This window comes from Pipistrellus kuhlii, unplaced genomic scaffold, assembly GCF_014108245.1.
Source record: "Pipistrellus kuhlii isolate mPipKuh1 unplaced genomic scaffold, mPipKuh1.p scaffold_m20_p_1, whole genome shotgun sequence".
Taxonomy (NCBI): domain Eukaryota; kingdom Metazoa; phylum Chordata; class Mammalia; order Chiroptera; family Vespertilionidae; genus Pipistrellus; species Pipistrellus kuhlii.
In genome coordinates this window covers 122,224,849-122,247,802 of record NW_023425404.1, presented here as the reverse complement: position 1 = coordinate 122,247,802, position 22,954 = coordinate 122,224,849, and the positions used below count along the sequence as shown (strand labels likewise).

The window sequence follows — 22,954 nt, the reverse complement described above, 5'->3', positions numbered from 1 at the left end:
ATTTGAGTAGCAGTCAACATCAGCAATAATCAGATTAAAGTTGGAGATCAAATCCTAAGAGCCAAAAGGTGAGGTCATTCCACATTTCTTTGTCAAAATATCCCCCAGGCTTTGCTGAATGAAAATAGAGTAAATGAGCATAAAAATCATAATCCAAATTTCTCACATTCCAGGAGGGTAAATTTAGAAATCATTAGTTTGTTCATCCAATTTTAAAGTACTCAATAATTTTAGTCTTCTGATCCCAATAATATTATCATGCCTTAGAATGGTCCATTTGTAATCTTTGGGCCTACAAAACTACATTCATATGTGAATTCACTCACTTGTTTTCTATTCATTGAATATTTTTTGAGCTTCTATTAAGGACCAGCTATTGGAACCCACAATCTCAAAAGAAAGATAAACGTCACCGCCACTGAAATAAATATGCACCGGGTACAGTATTGGATTTACTGATCCAAGTGCTTTATTCAATTTATCTCAGATAATTATGATCACCCTGTGAGATAGGTATTACTAGAATCTCATTTTACAGATGAGTAAATGAGGTTCAGAGAGGTCAAATGACTTGAGATTCAGAGCTCATGATGAAATCAGATTTCAAACGGATTAAAAATCTTATGGTTTTTAAAAGGCACCAGGCTATATTGCCTCTTGTAAAATGTTAATTAAATGTATTAACAATGTATTCACTCTGTGCATACACAATATCGTGGAAAAAGATAAAGGGGAAGTTTAGTTCTGAATGTATAGGAAGCCATCAGGGCAACATTCATCAGAGGGGGGATCTTAAATGATGAACAGAAGCTCCAAGATGGAAGCATGGCTGTGGGGTGGACTGACACAAAGTGTGGACTTCTTCAAATACTGACACATGGTTTTGTATAGGTGAGTAAGGAACATATACAAGTTGCTAACTAAGCAGTTTGAGCCTCACTGGGGAGAACCTGTAGGACATGCTAAGAATTTGAAACTCCATCCAGGAGACAAAGGGAAGGCACTGCAGAATTTCAAATCGGAAGTGACCCACATTTTAGAAACATCAGTGACTTCAGTGTGGAGGCAGGGATTGCAGATTACTGCCAATGTGCAAGGAAGAGGTGGTCTGTCCATGCACAATGAAAAGAAGGGGACTGATTTTTTATAGTGTAATTAGGAAGAAATATATATATAGGACCAAGGGTCTCATGAGCTGTGGGTACTGAGGGAGAGAAAGGACTCTTAGGGTACTGAGGGAGAGAAAGGACTCTTAGGCAAATTTTGTAAAACTTCCCTAGAAGCAAATTAAGAGAGGGAGTTACAAATTCCATTTTACATGAAATATGACAGCTTGTGGGAGATAAATGTAGACATTTCCAATTGAGAATTACTAAAATTCAAGCAAAAAGTGAGGCTTGCGATTAAGATTTGGAAGGCAGTGCAATATGAGTGATGTCTAAAGCCACAAGGGTGGCTGAATTTGGGGCCTGGGGATAATAGTGCCCAGTTTCAGGTGAAAACAGCACCCCCTCCTGCCCCCGAACAGTTACAGACAACCACTTGCTTCTAATGCCGGAAGTCCATGTTTTTTAAAATCTGAAAACTCTTTAGCATTAGCAAGATTCAAGAGTAAGACAGTTTAACTTGCCAACAGAATCAATAGCATATGCTTTTGTCCCATCTTCAGCTATAACAGAGATTGTTAACATATGGGAAAAGTAAAGTTACTCATGAACTGACAATTGCTTAGACATCTACTATAGTACATTTTTTCTTACCTCATATTCCCCCAAACAAGCAATTAATGTCTTTTTCTTTTAATCGATGATTTAAAAATGGGCGTGTTGGGGAAAATATCTTGCACTCTACTGAAGTTATATTTTTGTCATGGACTGAAAGTTTCAGTAAACAATTGATATTCTCATGAATTTATTTCTACTTATGCAATGGATTCACTGGATTAGTCTGATGAACTGTATCAAATTTTGAAACTTCAATGAGGTAAGTAAATTGAGGGAGGACATTCATTTTCCTCAACCATAATAGTTCTAGTAAGAGTCTTATTAGAATTAGTTCATGAAAGGCCCAATTCTCTCTCTCTCTCTCTCTCTCTCTCTCTCTCTCTCTCTCTCTCTCTCTCTCTCTCACACACACACACACACACACACACACACACACACACACATTCTCTGTCCAACACCGCTCTTAAAATATATTTATTAAACTTGGATTCTAACTTTATTGTGGGAGTTTGATACTTTCTCCCAGGAAACTGCTTTAAACCAAGATACCTCAGCAATAATAGTATCTTCCAGTCATTATCCAAATTGTCAGCAAAAGGAAAGATCATTATGATCCCATATAAGATAGGAAGAAAGGTGCAATAAACTAGATAGATTTCCCACCGGGTGATATTAAGGCAAAATTATTCCAGGCAAGGGAGAAATGATGTTGGTATTTAGAGGTCGGAAGGGTTTCTGTTGTGTCATGATGCTAAAAACATACCAGCCAGCCATGGTGAACCCTTCTGTTTAGAAAGCACAGCTGATTTCCTACAAAGGAGTTTAGATTCTGATGTTGCCAACATATATCTGTGGGTGAATTAAAGGGGAAAGCCTCACATTCCATTGTCTGGGCTGCCAATTCCTCTGGCCTTGAGATATTCTCCTGACTTGGGTTTTGTGACCTACCTGTCCTGGAACTGTCCCTACTTCCTGGGCTATTCCTCCACCCTCTGTGCAGGCTCATCGTCTCCTTACCAGCTGATGAGTCATTTAGATCCCATTCACACTTTACTGAAATTATTCCTATATATACACAGTCACAAGCTACATCTTCACCCAGGCCTTTTCCTTGTAGTCCAGATCCATACACCCAACTCCTATTGGACATCACCACCGAAATGACTTGATTTATGGCATCTCACTCCTCATACCTGAAACCTAACACTCCTGATCATTCTCGTCCAAACAGAGTTCCCTCCTGGTGACTGACTAGCCTTCTACTTGACTACCACAATCATTCATTCAAGGACACGGAAACCCTCCTTTATTAGCATGCAGCATCATTTATGCCTCCCACTCTCACCTGCCCTATGAAATCCAGTACAAAGTCCTATGGACTTTTCCTTCTAAATCTCTTTCAATTAAAAGAGATGTAGGATTCAGCAACAAAATATTTTAGAAACAATCATCAAGCCTCAAACTCTAACAAGCCAGCACCAAGGGTAATTAGTGGAAAGAGTGCCTTCTTTCTCTTTGCCCAGTTTTTCCACCATTTTACTATCTACATTTTCAAAAAATTTATCTTTATTGTTGAAAGTATTGCAAACGTCCCCTTTCCATGCCACCCCCCACCTCTGACCACCTCACAGGCCTTCATTGCACTGTTGTCTGGGTCCATAATGCAGGTTTTCACTGAATGAAATAGCCATTTCCTAGAAGAGAAGAAACTCCAACAGCTGGTTTATAAGACTTCCCATCACAGTAAACAAAGAAGAGTTGGCTTTACCCACCTCCCCCAAGGTACCTGCTCACTAGCTTTCAATGTTTATATATGTGTGCCAGAAGCTTTTTCCTTGCTTTAAAAAATATCCCATATTACTAGATGGTATGTGACCTCTTTCTGGGCAGGCACATATTTATTATTATATTCAGAGACTTAAATTTAATGTTTAATAGGTAGTGAGAGTGTGAAGAATGAAAGATGGGTGAAGTGTCATATTTTCTTTCAGATATTAGAATGAATTTCAAGGACTTCTAAAAGTTCCTTTTCATTTCCTAGACAGTATAATCTGCTTATATTTATTTATTAGGAACTCACATCTGGCTGTGAACAAAAACTCCATGCCACTTATTAACAATATTGTGTTAACATCTTAAGAATGAAACGGGGGAGATTTTCTATTTATCACCGTTAGCTGCTATTCTACAGCATTCTCTTGTTGTCTCTGGGCAATTAGGCACTGTAATTATAAGTTCTGTTTTTAAAAAAGTAGGGGTGGGTAGGTTCCATTAATAGGGACAACTATATAAACATAATAAATTTAGTATTCTATTGTTAAAAATGGTAGTGACATATCCCTTTATATTATAAAAAAGACTAATTTACACAGCAGTAAATGTAAGCAAAATATTTCTCAAAGAAAAGCCAAATATACAGGCAATAACAGAGCAAGGGGCTGAGAAATAATTTTACCTGATCTTGAGTAACAGTGACTATAAAATGTCAGTGAAATTTAAGTGACTACATTGGTGCTAATTCCATCACAACCAAAAACCGGAAATAGAAGGAAACTGGGAATTCTCTGTCCATGCCCTGGTCCTCTTTTTAATCGGCTCTGAAGTGTTATTTGTCTTAGGCAGAAACCAGTAAAAAGCCAATGAACAGAAAAAAAAATCAACCCCAAGATAATTTCAAATGAGAAATAAAATCAGGAGGGAAGCCATGCCAGAATTTATTGAAAAACAGATTTTTCTCCTTCAAAAATGTTATTAAAAAATACGAATGTTTTCGTGACTTATTGCCAAGTGTATTTTATAAGCTCTCTGCTACTCAGATGTACCATACCATACTGTACAATGTGATGGATGGGGGCTATTAATCATTTTTACTGAAGAACAGAACAGCCCATGCAACATACTGCTATTAAAAAGGTGAGGGTATTCTGGGAGTACATTCACTTCCTCATAAAGTCACATTTCACATATCCCTTGGTTTTCAAACAGTTTCTTCCTACTGACTAGCATACTCTGCAGGTTGTGAAAAATGGGCTGACTTGTGATAGAGGATTATCACATTGCTCCTGGAAAGTGCCAACTCTATCTCCAAACTTTCACCTGCAGTCATCCCTGTGTTTCATATAGTACAACACTGTATGCACTTCTGTCCATTATCTAGATTTTAAACTCAGCCTAGTTTTATATGTTCTGTTCCTGGACTGTACTCAAATTGAAGGGGTGGGAGAAGCATGAGGAACTTGCAGGCTCTCACCTCTAGGCAACTGTCCAGGTAATATTATCACCCCAGGCAGAGTCTAGCTTCAGTGAAATCAGTTGCTTATTGGTTCAAAGAAATTAACCACATGGATGAGATAGAGGGAGGCCCAACCCATAGAAAAGAGTTACCAGACAAGTGAATTTCAACTGGTGTGCTGTAAGAATTTTTAAACTATTCAGGGGCACTCACCTCTTTCCCTTAGATTGTTAAATTAAAAAATGACAACACTCAACCCAATAATTGTCTGTTGTGAATGCCCTGCCTTGAACCATAAATATATAGGACATATAATAAAGCTGTATTTCATTGGTCACATGACATGATAAGGTTGTGTCTGATTGGTTAATTCTTGGTACCAGAAATAAGTATAGGCACCTGATTTTGATTTTTTAAAAAGTCACTTTTGAGCAAAAAGAGCAGATAGTTACTATGATTATTATTTTAAATCAGTCAACATCATCCCTTTTTTTTTGTCAGATCAGCAAAAAACAAGCAAACAAACATTTTTTGGTGTGCCGCTGAATTTAGTAATTAGGTTGTGTGCACCATGGGATAAAAAAAGGTGAAAATTGCTGAGACAGACTATTTTAGGTAGCATTTTTTTAAAGAGGATTCTTTAAAAAAAATTATTATTTACAGAGAGGAAGGGAGAGGGATAGAAAGTTAGAAACATCAATGGAAGAGGGACATTGATGAGCAGCCTCCTGCACACCCCCCACTGGGGATGTGCCTGCAACCAAGGTACATGCCCTTGACCGGATTGAACCCAGGACCCTGCAGTCCACAGGACAATGCTCTATCCACTGAGACAAACCAGTTTTGGCTTAGGTAGCACTTTTATTATTTTCACAGAGAAAACAACATAATTCTTATACACATTGGTATATCATGAGTTATTTGTCTTAAATAGAAAGGTAATGAGAGCCCATCTTATATAATAAAAGCCCAGCGACCATACAGCAGAACAATTAAAACGACTTCTCGAACAGTCATTATGAGGTACACTGACTACCTCTCAGTCCCTTCCCCCTGTCGTCAAGATCCCATTGCTGGATAGGGAAGGAGGAACCCGAGTGGGAGTGGTGGGGGGTGAGACTGGTGAGCAGGCAGAATAGGCCTACCTCTTGGACCTTCCTCCCAGTCCTTAGGCTCCAATGGCTGTTGATGGCAAATGGGGAACCAGGATGGGTGGTGGGGAATGCAGTGGTGACAGGCCAGTCACCCCACACACAAAGGGCAACCAGTGGCAGGGGTGGGGCCAGTGAACTGACGGGAATGGGTGACCTCTTGGTCCCTCTTCCAGCCACCAGGCTCCCATCAGAATGGGAACAGGGTGGGTCATGGTGGGGGTGGGACCGCTTACTGGCAGCCCGGGAAGATGGCCCTGATCACAGACTAGGCCTAGGAACCTTACCCACGTACAATTTTGTACACCAGGCCTCTAGTTATAAATAAAAGTTTCCATTCTAAAGAGATAGACATGTTTTCAGTGTTAATCATCTCCTCTTTTATCCTCTTCCCTATCCATTTTCTTCTCCCTTCTTCCTATGTCCCATTCCTCTGTACTTCCTCCCCCATTCCTCTCCAGGCCACTGGGGTTTGAGCTAATACCCCGCTGCTCCTGATCCAGGAGTGAATGGGCCAGAGAACATGGTAGCAGTGAACATACACCTTTTCTTGTTAAGATTTGTAGACCCCCGTCTAAGGCTCCTGGGTGAAGCAGAAACCAAGAGTAAGCAAGATCCGGACCCTTCACAGAAAGAAAATGTGGTGGCTTTATCCACAGCAAATTCTACTACCCAGCTTCTTTCCCCCAATCCTAAGAGTTCCATTCAATCCAAAATACACTATACCCTTCAAAATGACAAAACTCAAACCTCCACTAATTCTGCCTTTCTTTGAATAATTATCCTGAATTTTCTTTTCTGACTAGTATGTGGGGATGCATGTGGTTCACTGACAAGGTCTCCTCACCTCTGACGAGTGTTCCATGCTTGTCAGACTTTAAGGACTTAAGTGCAACACCCAGCTTCATGTGGCTCACTACGTGAGAGTTTCAGGTGGTCGGTGGCAGGCTGGGTGATGACCTGGGAGGTCAGAATCTGGAGCGAGACCCAGCCTACTGCGATCTGGGAAGGCCCCAATGATAGTGATCCTGGTGGCAGAGTTTTACCAGTCAATGAAAGAGAGAGACCCATTATTTGAAGGTGTCCTTTGTATGCTGAGCATAATATTAGAAAATGTCGTGGAAATTTAGGATTCTAAAAGAAGAAATGGATGAATGGGCTATGCTACATGGAACATGTGGGAACCTGTTTAAAAAACAAAACAAAACAAAAAAAATGGAGGCAAAGACTCAGATTTCTGAATTGAGAAGTAAGGTCCAAGATGGACAGGCAGTAAAGGTGACATGAGACCTAGTTACTAAATCAGAACACTGGACTCCTTCAAATCGTATGGTCCTGAAGTTCAGGGTAGAGTGGAATCTTCTAAGTGTAGGGGTGTCAACTGACTCTAAGTAATGAATCATTTGACTAAGCAGGTTCATCTATTAGGTATTTACATTTTTCCAGACCAGACTTCCATCTCCCACCCATCTCCTATACCCTACCAGTCAGAAACTTTAAAACTTTCTGATCTTTCTTCAACTATATCAAATAACTTGAAAAGCAAATGGAAACTCTGTTATGGATATGTAGTTAAAAGATATAAGCATTTTTTAAGGGCAAGTGTCATATATCAAAGTTTCAATAAAACAATTCTGTTTTCTTAATTTTTATTATGATACCCACAGGCATACCACACAAAAAAAATTAATGCAATGATCACCCCTACTTTTATGGAGATTCATATAGGAAATATTATAAATCACCAAATTACACTAGATAAAAAAATATGGAAAGTGTCAATTTAAAACATGATCAGGAGAATTTTGTAGGAACAATAGTATTTCTCAGATCACATTTTTTTTTAAAACATTCACTTTGTTGTTGGCATTAACATCAGAAGATTGGCTTACATTTGAAAACATAGTAGGTAGTTCTAAAAAAAAAAAAAGGCAACGAGGAGGAAGATTTGGTTAGTAACAAGCTTGTTTAAGACCTTTTCAGATTAAAGTCAAGTATAATATTCTCATTCGTTTTCAGTTTATTTAAATTAGGGTTACAGTGATTTCCTAAGAAGGAAAAGAATGTGTGAGTAGGTCCATAGAGTTAAACAGAAAGGGTACCCGAGGCTTTCTAATTTTCAAAAGATACTTATAACTGTTAAAATCTATGATGGTGGTGTGTTTTGTTTTTGGTTTTTCTTTTTCATCATTTTGGATCGATGCCTCAAAAAGGGGTCCCATAAGAAAAAGCTTTGGCAACCCCCAATTTTGACATCCATCCAAACCCAGTGGACCTTCAATTACCACATGACACAAACTAGAGAGATGGTAGAACTTTGCCTTTTTGTAACTGCTTTTACTTCCCACTTTAATACTAGAGGCCTGGTGCACAAAATTTGTGCATGGGGGGGAGGGACCCTCAGCCCAGCCTGCACCCTCTCCAATCCGGGACCCCTCAGGGGATGTCTGAGTGAATTGGGCCTAAACCAGCAGTCAGATATTCCTCTCACAATCCAGGACTGCTGGCTCCTAACTGCTCACCTGCCTGCCTAATCACCCCTAACTGTCCCCTCTGCTGACCTGATTGCCCCTAATCCCTAATAGCCTCTGTCTACCTGCCTGATCACCCCTAACTGCCCCCTCTGCTGACCTGATTGCCCCTAACAGCCTCTGCCTACCTGCCTGATCACCCCCAATTGTCCCCCCACCTTCACCCCCCCCCATCGCCTCTTCCCCCCTGGTGTGGTCATCCCCAACTGCCGCCCACTGCCAGCCTGGTTGCCCCAAGTAGCCTGCTGTTCAGTCATTTGGTCACCCCTCCCTGCCCCTTCTGCCAGCCTAGTCGCCCCATGCAGCCTGCTATTCTGTCATTGTGTGAGAGCGTCCAGACGAATTTGCATATTACCCTTTTATTAGTATAGATAATTTGTTTTTAGTGACTTACTTTACTTGGTAATTAGATGTAGCGATTAACTATTAGCAAGCATATTTTCCTTGGCCAAGCAGTTTTCCTTAACAGAAATGAGCTTAAGTCAATATTACAGTTGCAGGGATTAAGTGTAAGGATTTGTGAAGGGGAAGCAGCCAGCTAGGTCCCCTCACTTCTGCTTAACTGATGCAAATTAGAAGACAAAGAAAAGTAATTAGTGGGAGGGAAGTAACAAAATGGATATTTTGAATGCAGAATCCATTCATAACATAACACTTCTCAAGAGAGCTGTTCTAATAGATTACTTGCTGAAATGCATTATGTAAGCCTTAGTTGTTTCGAGTTAGAAGTAACTGCATCTACTCTGCATTTGGTGCATAAAGCCATTAGAACAAATGTAGGTCAATATGAGGTTACTGATTTGCCTTTGCAAAATGAGAACTGATTATCAGTACCAAGGCCAGATGCCTGAAAAGGAACTATTAATACCTAAGAATGTGATGTGCAAACATACTTCCAAGATAATATGGAATTAAAATGGCAAAATGTTCAAACCAATTGTGAATACCAAGGGATTTTTTTTTTTTTATTATTTAAAAACGGTTTTACTCAACACACCAGCTAAAATAATGTGTCCCGTTTCACTGAAGAGTTTCACAAGCTGTTTCATCACGGGTTTCCTGAGTTTAAGTTATGGTCTCCTATTTTGTAGGAACAGCATCTCCTGTCGTTATGATGGATGCTGAAGCCTGGCTTCTCCCACTGAAGAGTGTCGCACTTCTGCCTCTGACACTCTCCTTTTCTGGTCTCCAGACAAAAAATTCTATCACCACCTCTTTCAAGTTGAAAGGCAAGGGGGCCTTTTTGACGCTGAGAAGCTGTTTCCAAGTGACAACCCCCTGTCACTGTGAAAATGTGAGCAAAAGACAGAGAAGTTTCTGGGCCTCTGGTAAACCTCAGCTGCCCCGATTAAAACATCCCTCGGCTGCGGCCTGGTTGCAGGTAAAACCATCACAAGGGAAAGGAGAGAATAAACTGAACACGGGAGGATTGAAGCATGGGCAACTCCGTGACAGCACACAGATTCCAATCCAAGTGACAGATTCCTGAATTACACAGCAGACAACCAGACAGTTGGCTACTTCCACACGAAACCAAGGAGGGTTCTCATTTTAATTAAGTCACAAGCTCTGCTTAGTGAGCCTGCGTGTGTGAGTGCGTTCGTGTGCGTTTGTGTGCACTAGTATTTTGCTAACAAGCCCAGGAAGAAACCCCATCACGCCAATCCCCTGCACAAAGTCTTGCTGGGCAATGCGTCAGGGCCAGTGCCAATTTCAGTGCAGAATTAAAAAGAAAAACCGCAAATGAATATAAATGCAATTAAAAAGGATGAATGATTGATAAGAATAATAAATAACTTTCCAGATCAAAAGCACATCGAATCTAGTTATGACTCCTCCAAAAATATCAAAATGTAATTATACTGTTTTCACACATCATTATTTGCCATTTCAGGAAATTAGAACGGACACATTAATTAATGTACAAATGATATTCAATTAAAAACAACTGCCGTGTATCCTTCATGGCTTTGCACTAGGATTCTTGCCAGCGTCCCCTACTCTAGCAGTTTATCCCTAAAAAGTCTCACATGTGTTTATCTGATGTTTAAGGTTTATCCGTCCGAGCCATAGTCTTCCTTGGGAATATTCAGAAACCAAGTGACAGACATCCTGGCATGGACACTGCAGGCAGTCTTTTCCCACAGTGCTTGAAATGCTGCCTTTTTACCTTTCAGAATAAATCAGCAAATGTATTTAACACAGATGCATGGCTCTTGCTTTCCTTTGGCTTGTTTCCCTTTCCAGAGAAAATGTTTTCAGGAAAAGGCTGGTTGCTATGGAAGCTGTACTGTCAACCACTTCAGTATTAGAAGGCTGGAAAACGTTAACCATTTTGAGTCACCGGATCCACTAAACATTCCCAAGATCATTACAATAAGAATGAGGAAGAGAAGAGACCCACAAGGTGATTTCCAAAAAAACAATGCAGCTCTTTGCCCACAAATGAATGCAGAGCTCAGTAACTGGAACCTGCATAAAAGACAGCTGATTCCCACACGCTTTTCTTCCAAAGCTACTCTTACAGATGATGGCATTTTAGAAAAATAAAGACACATTCCCAGATTTCTAAAATTACACACCATTGTTGTCATTGTTGTATAGTTAGTGTAAAGTTACTACTCTCCATTCAATTCAGTCAGGCAGCTAGGTGTCCAGCAAGTTAATTTGCCAGAAAGATACATTTTCGTAAACATGAATGCAAATAAAGCACGGGAATACAGCAGACGCCTGGAAAATGGAACTGCTTCCAGTCTACCACCTGGACGTCCAGTCTCTGAGAACTCCCGAGGGCTGTCCCGTGGTCCATAGGATCTCATCCAAATACTATTAGCAGAAATGAACTGTAACCAATCATAAGTGGCTACTAATTGCCCATGACAATGATGGAAAAGACTGACTCAACCTCAGAAGAGTTAATGTAGTCTGAGTGGTAGAGATACAGTCTGAGGTTATCATAATCACATCGCAAGTTGACCTTATTAATTAGCCATCCTGGGGTTCGAGCTGTAAAACAGATCAAGAAATGAGTGATCATCCTGACAGTCTGGGCCACATTAACAAAACTGACTGGCTGATTCAGCTGGAAAAAGAGGCCTGGATATGCACGTAACAAAGTTATTATTCCCTGGTCAATACAAAATTGTCCCATTGTTTTACACATGTGGATTACTAGGAGTATCGGGTTTGTTTAAAAGTTTGCTTGGTGTTTGGAATAGTTCCACTGTGATGACCAATGTGATTACATTAAGGTAGTGATTCCCTAAAATTATAAAGTTGAGATATGCATTATGGCTGTTTGGTTTTATTTTTAACCTCGCTCATACTTTTCTTCCTCCTCTTCCAGGACTCCTCCCATTCCTAGCTTGTATGGCAGATATTTTCTTTAAATACTGATATAACTTCAAATGAATATAGCCAGTCACCAAAACAACTCCCTTCTACAACTCTGCCTCCATTCAGACTCCAGGACTATATTCTCCTGGGTCCACTGCCCTTCCTGGGCTCCTCATCTCGCCTTTTCCCATGAAAGCTGTACTGTCAACTACTTCAGTATTAGAAGGTTGGAAAACGTTAACCATTTTGAGTCGCTTATCCTTGCCACCTTCGAGGCACACACCCTCTTCCTGGACATTCTTGATTATCTCCAGTTTAGAGCATAATTCCTCCATTTTAAATTACTATGCCCTTTCCCCCTCCAAAGTCCTATGGATGCCTCAAACTCAGCCAGTGCAAAATTGAATTAGTCATTTTGGCTGCTCTCAACTGCCAACCTCCACCATGATACACTGTGTTTGCCAAAGGTGGCTGCAATTCTCTGAAACATGACCTCCCACTACCCTCGGAAGAGGGAGCCCAGTTCTCCCCCTGGAGCTGGGCTGGCTTTAATGACTCTCTTATAAGTAGCAGAAGTGGCAGAAGGAGCACTGTGACTGGAATCTGGGTCAGAGGAGCTTGAAGCTCTTGCCCAGTTGTTTCTACTAGAAGCCCCGTCCTCCTGCCCAACCTCCCTCCTCCTCCCTCCCCAGAAGCCCTGCTGCATAGAGTGAGCATGCATGTGCTTCAATCGCCAGGTACAGCTGAGCCCAGCTTTTGAGTTATCCCATCCCGGGTGTCAGATGACAAAGATTCTCTCCTGGAGCCAACTCCAGCCAGGCTCCTCTGAACCCTTGGCCTGTGAAGACTTCAACAAGCACTAATAGAGTTTCTAACACCTCCATCCCCAGGATAACTCCTGCCTCTCCTTAAATACCTCTCCTTAAATACCTACTTGGGAAACCTCAAGGATACCAAAATAGGTTTTTGGTTTGTGTTTTTTTGTTTTGTTTTGTTTTGTTTTTTTCCAGAATCTCTGTCTCCCAGTCTCAGTGGGAGGAAGGGGGTCTAAATTCCGTAAAAGCCAGTTAACAAACCCAGATGGGTTTTATGTGGACCAAACCCTCCTTCCTGCTATTTGTAATTTTCAATTTCCCTAACTCTGTGAGCTGCCTCTCACCTCTTCCCTCTTCCTTCTCTCTCCCTTTCAAATGCCCAGTCACCTCTGTACAACAGGAAGTTAAGTTCAGTTCATTTCACACTGGACTCTCTCCGTATTATAATAGAATATTACTGATTAAAATCTATCCTGACCTCTTTAACCGGCACTATTTATCTTTGACACGGACATGTGAATCTGAAGAAGGCTCCAGATGATCCCAGTCCTCAGCCTTGAATTGCCACCAGTCATTTGCATTTTTTCAGCAGAGGTCCTAGACCTCAAGGAGCAGAGATAAGCCCCCATGGATACATCCTGTCCAAATTCCTGACCCTCAGATTACATAATGATGTAGTTGTTGTCAGCCACAAAGTTTGAAAAGATTTGTTATGCAGCAAAACCACCGATTCTGCATGTCCCCTGCCATCCAATGCATGTCTTCTATCCATTTTACACAACTGCGCTGAGGCAGGTAATCATTTTACAAGTTTAGGTGAGCACCAATTTGCTCTCCCTCCATTCTGTGTGTTGCTGAATTAATCTTTTTTAAACCACAGGTCTAACCACATCATTTCCCTGCTGAAAACTCTTTAATACAGCGGTCACCAACCTTTTGGACCTCATGAACCACCAGTGGTCCACGGACCACCGGTTGGCGACCACTGCTTTAATAGATCTCCAATGTTTATGGACCACGTCCTCTATAAATGTGGCCTAAATTTACCTTCTCTGAGTTACCTCCCATTTTCACTGCTCATTCCAACCCAGCTGGATTAATCACCCTAATCTCGAGATGTCCAAGATGCTCCCATGGCTTTGCCTTGCTCATGCTGTCCATTCTGCCTGGGTGTCTTTTTCTCTCAGTCAGGGACAACAGCTTACGCCTCCTTCAGCACACAGGCCTGCCTCACTTGACTGTTCCCAGCACATAATTACCTTTACTCCTACGTGCCCCATCTTTCCTCCTGTACAAATATTTGTCTTCACATCCCCTCCACTACTGGACTGCTGAGTTCATTAAGAGCACAGCTCATGTCTTGGATATCTCTCTTTCCCCAGCACCTGACACACTGCCGTGCCATTAAAAAACATTCAGCCTTTCTGTCATTGCTGGGAACATACCGGAAACTCCAACTTCATCAGCAGGAAAAGTGTATCATCACCTGGTCTGGAAAGTCTTCTGCCTTAACACTTAATAAATGCGAATAACGTAGAAGGCCATGGAATGACCACTTCTGCTTCCTCCTTTGGAAGGTTTGAGGAAGTAATAGTACTTCATTTTAGGTAAAAAGAGGAGTTTTTAGTTAAATTTTAACCGTAGATGCCTGGAGAAGAGGTCTATAAAAGAACAGATATTTGCAATCCAAAGGTGGGTGGGAGGAAGGGACAAAAAGTTCCCAACGACCAGCTCCCATTTGGGGAAAGCAGAATAAAGTGCTATAGCCCCTGTTTTTATTGTTCTTATAGGTCAATTATTTCTGCTGACTGAATAATGAGTCAAATCCCATAAAAAATGTGGCACATCTCATTCCAGGCCCTGCTGCAATTCACTGGCATTTGTTAATAAAGTGATGGACGGAGCAGCTCACCGCTGAATGATAAAGTCTTTCCTTCTCCATCCAAATGCCTCCAGAAAGTCATAACTGAGGATGGGAAGCTGGTTGCTAACGTCCTTTGTTTGGGCAACTTTAGTTAGCACTCTTTCCAGCACCTAATTTGATACATGAGTTTGCCCCTTGCCAAAGAGCTGGGAACTCTCAGGTGTAAGATAAAGTAGTCTCCCCTGTTCAAAAAAACATGCTGCTGTCCTCACCCTACCCAAGTGAGTCTCCTATAAGCCCTTTCGAGGTTGTGTATTCTGTTTGGTGGCTGGAATCTGAAGACCACTCCTATGGTAATCTTGTCTACCCTGTGAAGATAAATGAATTCATCAAACCCAGCAAAACTCCTGAAATCCAACTGCCAACTTTACTGATACAGGATGTCCCTGGCATCCCTGCATTTCTTATTGGCTCTTGGGAGTTCTTGAACTCCACCTGGAGGCTGGAACTGTTCAATTCTTTCTCATCCCCTCTCTCAGATCCCCCCTCACACTGATGCAGTGATACACACAGGCTTGGCTGGCATCACTAAGAAAATCAAACATACCTAATTCCTTATAAAAGCCCAATCCCCAAGGATCAATTTCTCTTTTGGTGGTTGCTTCCCCATCTCCCTTGGCCCCTTTAAGAAGGCAGAAGAAAATACCTTTCCCTGGAATTTGCAGAAATATATTTTTAACTGAAATTTTGTTTTGGTCTCGCCATGCAGGAAGCTATTATCTGTCCGCTATCTTTATGTGCGTGATTAGGAATAATAGCTGATTTGTGAAGTTATCTATTCCGGGGAATAACCAAGATTAATGAGCCCTGTGGCACTTGCTGAATGCCTCGGAGATTTATTGCTCAGGCTGTGCATTTCTCTCCTTGTGTTGTTGGTGCTGTCAGGATTTTTTGGTTTTTTTTACAAATGCAAATGGAGATATGGATTAACTGTGGAAGAGGGAAAAAGCTCTTTCAATGTTATCAAACATTGTGGATTGCTCAGTCCCAACTCTCCCAATTATGTCTGATTCCACATAATAACGTTGGAGTCTAGTCCCTATCCTGCTTGAGACCCAGTTTAGCCTTCACCCTCCATGGCCCACGGACCACAAACAAATAATATTGTCCACTTAAGCATCCTCTCCCAAAGCCCAGATTTGGTCTAAATGGAGAGTAAAATATAGACACTATTGCTGCAGATGCCCAGGGAGTTTTTTTCAATCACCTGCCCAACCAGGGAGGTGCTGCTCTCTTACTCTGTGGAATTGCTCCGTGGCTGAGAGAGATGTTGTACGGGGCAAAACTGTTGCCACCATGCAGATTTACCCATGTCACAAATTTCTGTATCAACTGAGGACAGTTCTGAATCCTATGCATTTCTGTAAATGGAACAGTGATCCAGGATGCAAAGGAAACCTGAGTAGTATTGCCACTGTATTGTACGAACTATGAAGTGTATAATGAAATTACAAAGCCAGCTTCTGATAAAAGATGGATGGGAGGAAGGCACAAAAAGCTCCTAACGACCAGCATCCATAGAGGAAGCAGAATAAGGTGCTGGGTGGGGGCAAAGACCCTAATCCCCAATGCCTGCATCCCAGCTATGGGCAACACACCTCACCTCTGGCCACATAAACGCTTTGCACCTCACCATCTGTAAACCTCAGAAAGAGGACCAATGTCACAAGGTCATTGTGATGGGTTAAATGAATTAAAATATGTACCAGTGTTTAGGTAAACTTCATAAATGTTAGCTGTTGTTATTATTTTGAAATAACCATGTGTCAGTGGAGATGTACTTAAAATCTCCTGGACTCTTAACCCATATCAATCTATAAAATGCCAGTTCTGTCAATGGACAGAATGAAGGTATAATGGATGAACCCCAAATTCAGAGCTAAAAGGTCTGGCTTCTAGACCCAGGTCAGTCACTAACCAATGAGGTATGATGTTGATCAAGGCACTCTATATCTTTGGGTCTAGCTTTCCTACCCACAAAATATAGAACTAGAAAATTATCTCAGATGTCTTTAAAGATGGTATCACATAAAAAGTTACACTTATCTTCCTGTTAATTTAGGGGGAAGAACAGTATCAAGAGTGATTGCAAACCTAATGCAATCTATCTGAAATGTTATGCATATGAAAGAAAACCCTAACAAAGGTACATTTGAATATTTAGAAAATCACAGCATTATCAACTAATAAAGACACAGGGTGTTTACTTGTAGAAATTATAAAAAGTCAAAGACTCTAAAAACATACTTTGCAAAATATAGGAATAGCAAAACATCCCAATAGAATACTTTTAATGTGCTGGAGCCTGCCATTTCAATAATGATATTAAGAGAATCACTGGGTTTATTTAAGAGCATATATACCGATTACCTTAGCAATTAGATGATAACGAACTTTTTGGTGAAGAGGTTTATACTTCCTAGACCTTAATTTTTCCATTATCTTGGCAGAACTTAGTCACCCCCGCCTTTTATTCTTTTCCCAGACTTGTGCATTAATTATCATGTACAGTCTGAGATTGCTATACTAACAGCAAACTGGTAGTTGTTTTTCAGCAATGTATTTTCCACTTAAAAGCAGAAATTAATGCTTGTGAATTATATCACTTGTGAATTCAAAAGTCTAATTTCTTGATTTCTTTCTCCCAATCCTACCCCTTGACTCTGATCATTAACATACTATCCATTTTGTTAGGCCCAATTCAAATTCCAAATTGTCATCTTCCACCTTTCCAAATGACACTCATTTCCCCTTCTTGGAGGCCCCAAGCCTTCTGCACCTCCAATGTCACAGCCTGCACATCACACTCAGTTGTGTGCTGGTGTGCCCCTTCATTCAGCCCAATAAGACCCTAGGCATAGAGGCCATTGCTAATCCACATTTTCTCAGAAATGTAGTCCATTCCTCTATCCAACAAGATAAAAAGTCAAAAGATGACGCATATGTCTTAATGTTTGTCCCCTCCCTCACCTTTATTCTCATTTTTTTTTATAACAAATATGTAAGGAATTTATGTCTGAAAGGGAGAGTGCGAGGTGCAAAGCAGGTTATACCATCCATTCACAAAGCTGCTGCTCAGTATAAGTGATTTAATTATTTCACTCCTTGGGGTTATATCCAATTAGAGAACAAGAACATGGATTCTTCTGGATTCTTCACTGTTCTGGAAAGAAATGAATGATCTAGGTATCAGTTTCTTTTCTTTACCACCCAAACTATGTGCTCAGACCACTGATAGCCAGTACACACTAGATCTTCACGATAGGCTGGGAACTGCTCTGAACCCCCAGCACAGAGTTCAGCTCATGGTGGGGATAATGTTAAGTACAGTCTCAAATGACCCAGGTCGTATTTGTTGAGATTGGCAGTGAAAAGCACGGAGTGAAGATGTGGTTACTACAGGACAGGGTCTGCCTCCAAGCCCTCACCATCCATTCCGCTTTAATCCTCCTTGTCACTAAATGAGAAAAGCAGTATTCACTCCCCTTTTAAAGATGAAGAAACTGAGGTACCTCGGAGAGAAGTAGCTTGCCCAGATAGAGAACTGAGGGAACTAGGAGTCCATTCAAGCTGTCTGACCGCAGAGCCCTTGCTCTTAAACCATTGGCTGCAGGGTCAAGGGACAAACGCATTTCTCACCCACTTCAGGAAAAGAGGGGTCGGGCACGGGGGAAGAAGACGGGAAAAGTGGAGGGTTGAGAGAGGGCACACAACAGCACCCTCATAAAAGCTTTCATGTAAAACTCAAGTCGGTTTCAGTCACTCAGGCTAGTTATTTGGCACTTTCTCACTCACATCAATGACAGAAAGAAATACAGATGACAGTCATCACACTATCCTTAACACCAGTTTCCACTGGCCTCTCCACCTCTCTGTTATTTAAATTCAATTACGTTTAAGTTCACAGGTTCCTATAAGCCATACACAAAGTGAATGTGAAATACACATTTGCTTTTTATCATTAGGAATTTACCAGTAGGCACAGTCCCCAATAATGTATATCTGTCAACATGACAATAGTCCTTTTACCAGCTAGTTTTTATTTTCCCAACAGAGTTGTCAGCCATCAACAGATTCCATGGTACGGACAGAAGGGCCCTCTGACCTCACTGCCAGTCAGGACAGAATAAAAATCACAGCGGAAGGAAATAATGCATGTTGGGATGGGACCTGGTGTTGGGATCCATCTTTTACAAGTGGCTCTTTCTGTGAGGAGGAACATTATTTTTTTTCTTGTCTAAATGGAATTCTTTACTTGGCTTCTATTTGGAGATATTAATATAAAGTGAAATCCTGTGCTAAATAATGTGAAGACAAGAGTGATTTCCTAAAAGCTGGTTGTTAGATGCGAAGGGGCTGTTCAACACACACACACACACACACACTCCAAAGGATGGCAAGGCTTTGATGCGTTTGCCTGGAGGTCGGGCCTCCTTTGCCGCTACAACAAACACCTGTCACGATGCGACAACCGAGCACAAACCATGCCACCCCTCAGAGCCTGCCACGTGCTTCTTGCCAAGAATGGAGACAATTTTGTTTCTGGCTTACATTTGGAAATGTGAGGGAACAGGCTCCAGAGATTGGTGATGGGAAAATCACAGCGCTGTAAGACCAGGAGAGGATCCCAGGGCTCAGCGAAGTACCCCCTTCATTTTACAGGTGAGAGCAGAAAGCCAGGCAGGTCTGACTGACACACAGTGCCTCAGCTGCTCACGTCTAAGTGGAACCTGGAACCCAAGTTTTCTGTCTCCTAGGCGCTGTGTTCTCCACTCTGCAGAGAAACCTAGCACACTGCCTTGACCACATCAGCCACCTAGACTTTGCTGTTGAATAAGCAGCTAAGTGATCTGGAAATCTAGAAAACATGGAGGGAATAAGAGTTCAGAGAGTGAGAGACCTGGGCAGGTCATGGGACTCATCGCTCTCATTATTTCAACCAAAGATAGTTCACCCATAGCCTGGAAATGGACAGACTTTTCCCTAGGGTCCTCTGCTCCAGGAAGTAAAGGATGGATATCATTGGGGGGAAGTAACTGGGTTTGAACCCTGCGAGAGCACTTGAGGGTTAAGTGGGGGTGGGGAGAGTAAGAGGGTAGACAGGACTAAAGCCCACAATGTGTTACCTTCTTTACTCCTCTCTTCCATAGAAGCCTGGCTATGACTAGGGCCCCAACCCCCAGTTTAATGGTATATTGACCATTTTGTGATAAACTGGCCAAAATTACAGGGAATTTTGAAAGTCCCTTCAGGGAAAGCAAAGTAGGTCAGGGTGGTGTACTATTGGCCCAAGAATAAAGCTTGTTCTGTTTTTCTTCTCTGAGTTAAAAATGTATGAAAGAGAGCACCAGGATAAAGGGAAATTAGAATCCAAGGAAATGCATCAGTAAATGCCTGACGTGCCCTGAAAGCCTTTCTTTTCTAAGAAAAAAGAACAACAAGGATGCCCAGCTGATGGACAATGGAAACCTTTGAACAGTACTTATTTACCAGAGTGGGCAAGAGGATTGTCAGTACTTCAGAGAAAAATAAAGCCAAGCAACCCAATACCCTTGTCCACATTTTCATCTATTTCCAAATTAATCATCCATGAGAACCTTTGAGAGGTTCCAATGTGTCAGTTCATTGAATTCTCTTTTTTCCTATCTCAACCCTCCCAGGTTCTGGCTGGTAGTGGGACCCATAGTGCCAAAAGAGTGAAAGAGGGTCTTCAAGTAGAACTTCCGTCTTTCCTGGGAACAAATGCTATAGGGAGTGTAAGTGCTCTTGTCTGGACATCCATTACAGTTTTTAAGACTCGAATTGTCTTAGGTGTTTATCAAAGCATCTGACTTTCCATGTTTTTAACATGAGACCATGCCCTACTATATAAAAAATATTGTGTTTTTAAAAAAAGATAAATTAGTGATTCTTCTCTTTACTAAAATATTTATTAAAAGTTGAGTTTGCCCTCCTCCAAAATGAGTATCTTTCTATTTCAAGAATAACTTCTTAAAGTTTAATTTCTATGAAATGGCTGCTGAAACAACATTTCAGGAATTCAACAAATACATGTTTTTCCCCTCAAATAAAGGCTAAACTAACTCATCTAACAGAGCCAACTTAGAAACCAAAAACAAAAGGCGGCTGAAGAAGAGGGCTATAGCCAGCCTCCAGAAATTGGCAGCAAACAGACTTGATTCTAATGACAAAAGACCTGCATCAAATCAAGGTTCACACAATTTCCTTTTCACTAAGTGAATATTAGGACTCTGATTCAAATTGAACACTGTCCCAGTGAGGGCCATCCACCACTCCCGGAACAGCACTTCTCCTGACCCAGATGTTAAGGGAAGCACACAGGTGATCTTCTCTGGACAGCACACGCTGCACACGGTCTTCCATATCTGACTCAGGGCCATGCACAACTTTCCTCCCAAAATGAGTGTTTCACACAGAAGGAGGTAATGGTTAATGCCTATGCAACCTTTCCAGGCTAATATTGGTGTTGCCTACAATTTATCAATTTATACATTTCTAGATGCCCATCCAGGCAGTGAATTCATTTTCTGGGTAATCGTGGGTAAACTGCAAACTCTAAGTTCCTTGTCTAATATAGGAAATAACAGCCACATCCACTCAGTCCATGAACATTTATTGAGAAAACAAGATGGACTAGAAATGGGCACAAACTAAGGCATAGTCCTTTAATAATGGCAAAACACTTATAAATATACAGATTCACTAAACAGAGACAAAAAAAAAAAAAAAAAGCAAAGTGAACATCAATGGGGCCCCTACTTGAACTTTTTATTCTACCCCATTTAATTCTCATAATAAGCTTATCATCTCCATTTTTTTAGATGAAGAAATTAAAGCTGTGAAAAGTTAAATGACTTGCTTAAGGTGATATTTAATAGCAAATCCAGCATTTGAACTAGTGTCTGCCAAAGGCAAAACTCTTTTTATTCTACTTTACTAGCTCTCATAAATGTGGCAAAACATTTACAAATCAAGAAGCAATTGATAATGGTTTATAAACTTGATTATTCAGCCAGGTTTTTTTTTTGTTTTGTTTTGTTTTGTTTTTAGTGTTAGGAGTGATACAAATAGTCTAATTTTTATTATGAAATTCTATTGCTCTTTGCACTGCATTGTAATTCTGATCACATGCAATGATACAGCCAGGTGATAGCAAAATGCTGACCCAAGAAAGAGGGCTGGGTGACAACTTTTCTTTCTACTTTGAATAGCTAACTTACATTGACCTGCATTTCCCCCATACTTTTGTTTTGGTGACAGCTGTACATCGACCCATAAAACTGGGTGTATACTAAAACCAAAGTCTGCAGAAATTATTTGGAATAAGAGATCATTTATGTGACAGGGCTTTATTTCAATTCGAACCTAAAATATTATGAATTTACATATTTTTCAGATGTCCTTCCCTCCCTATCCCTCTGAACAAGTTTAAGAAGATTTTAATTTTTACTTCTAGGGCAACAGATGCAAAGGGTACCACAGTGAGGGCACGGAGGCAGAACAGAGGAAGACGGGTGGTTTTATACATTCAGGACATAAGGGATACAAAGCACTATCACACCTCTAATGTACACTCGGAATACAAATAACAGTTGAAAGAAGGCTATCTACTCTAGTGAATTAATCAATTGTAAAACAAATCTCTTTTGGTCCAAAAGTGTTTGCTTACTTAATTCTTTAACCACATCACATTTATACTGAAGATAGGAGCAATATGATTCTCTGAAAGAAATGGACATGCTCAAAAGCATCCTCACTTTCAGATCTTATCTACTGAGCATCCAAAGGTTTACCCTCTTTTCTGCCTAGGTCAAGAACACATAAGAGGTAAGAGAACAAAGAATGGCTGCCTTGGATTATTTTTTTTTTTTTTTGGGGGGAGGGGGGGAAATGTGTGTGTGTGTGTGTGTGTGTGTGTATAATTTTTATTTTTATTTTTTTTATTTTAGAGAGGAAGGAAGAGGGGGAGAGAGAGACTGAAACATCAATGATGAGAGAGAATCACTAATTGATTGCCTCCTGCACTCCCCACACTGGGGATCGAGCCTGCAACCCAGGCATGTGCCCTGAACAGGAATCGGATCATGACCTCCTGGTTCATAGGTTGACATTCAACCACTGAGCCAAACTGGCCGGGTTTGGATTATTTTTCTATTTTCTGTGGGCAGTGCATGAAGAAACAGAACCAGCCACACTTCTGTGATCTGAAAGAACCACTCA

At 41.0% G+C, this 22,954-nt stretch overlaps 1 protein-coding gene and 1 long non-coding RNA gene across 12 annotated transcripts in view; both read right to left on the bottom strand.

Annotated features, from left to right (window-relative positions):
* Nucleotides 1-22,954, bottom strand: part of CELF2 (CUGBP Elav-like family member 2) — a 534,510-nt gene that overhangs the window by 227,777 nt on the left and 283,779 nt on the right. The window lies entirely within an intron of this gene.
* LOC123653260 lies at nucleotides 447-1,114 on the bottom strand. Its single transcript, XR_006742953.1, has 2 exons — nucleotides 1,034-1,114; nucleotides 447-950 (listed from the first exon to the last, which is right to left on the bottom strand). It is a non-coding gene; the product is annotated as an uncharacterized LOC123653260 (long non-coding RNA).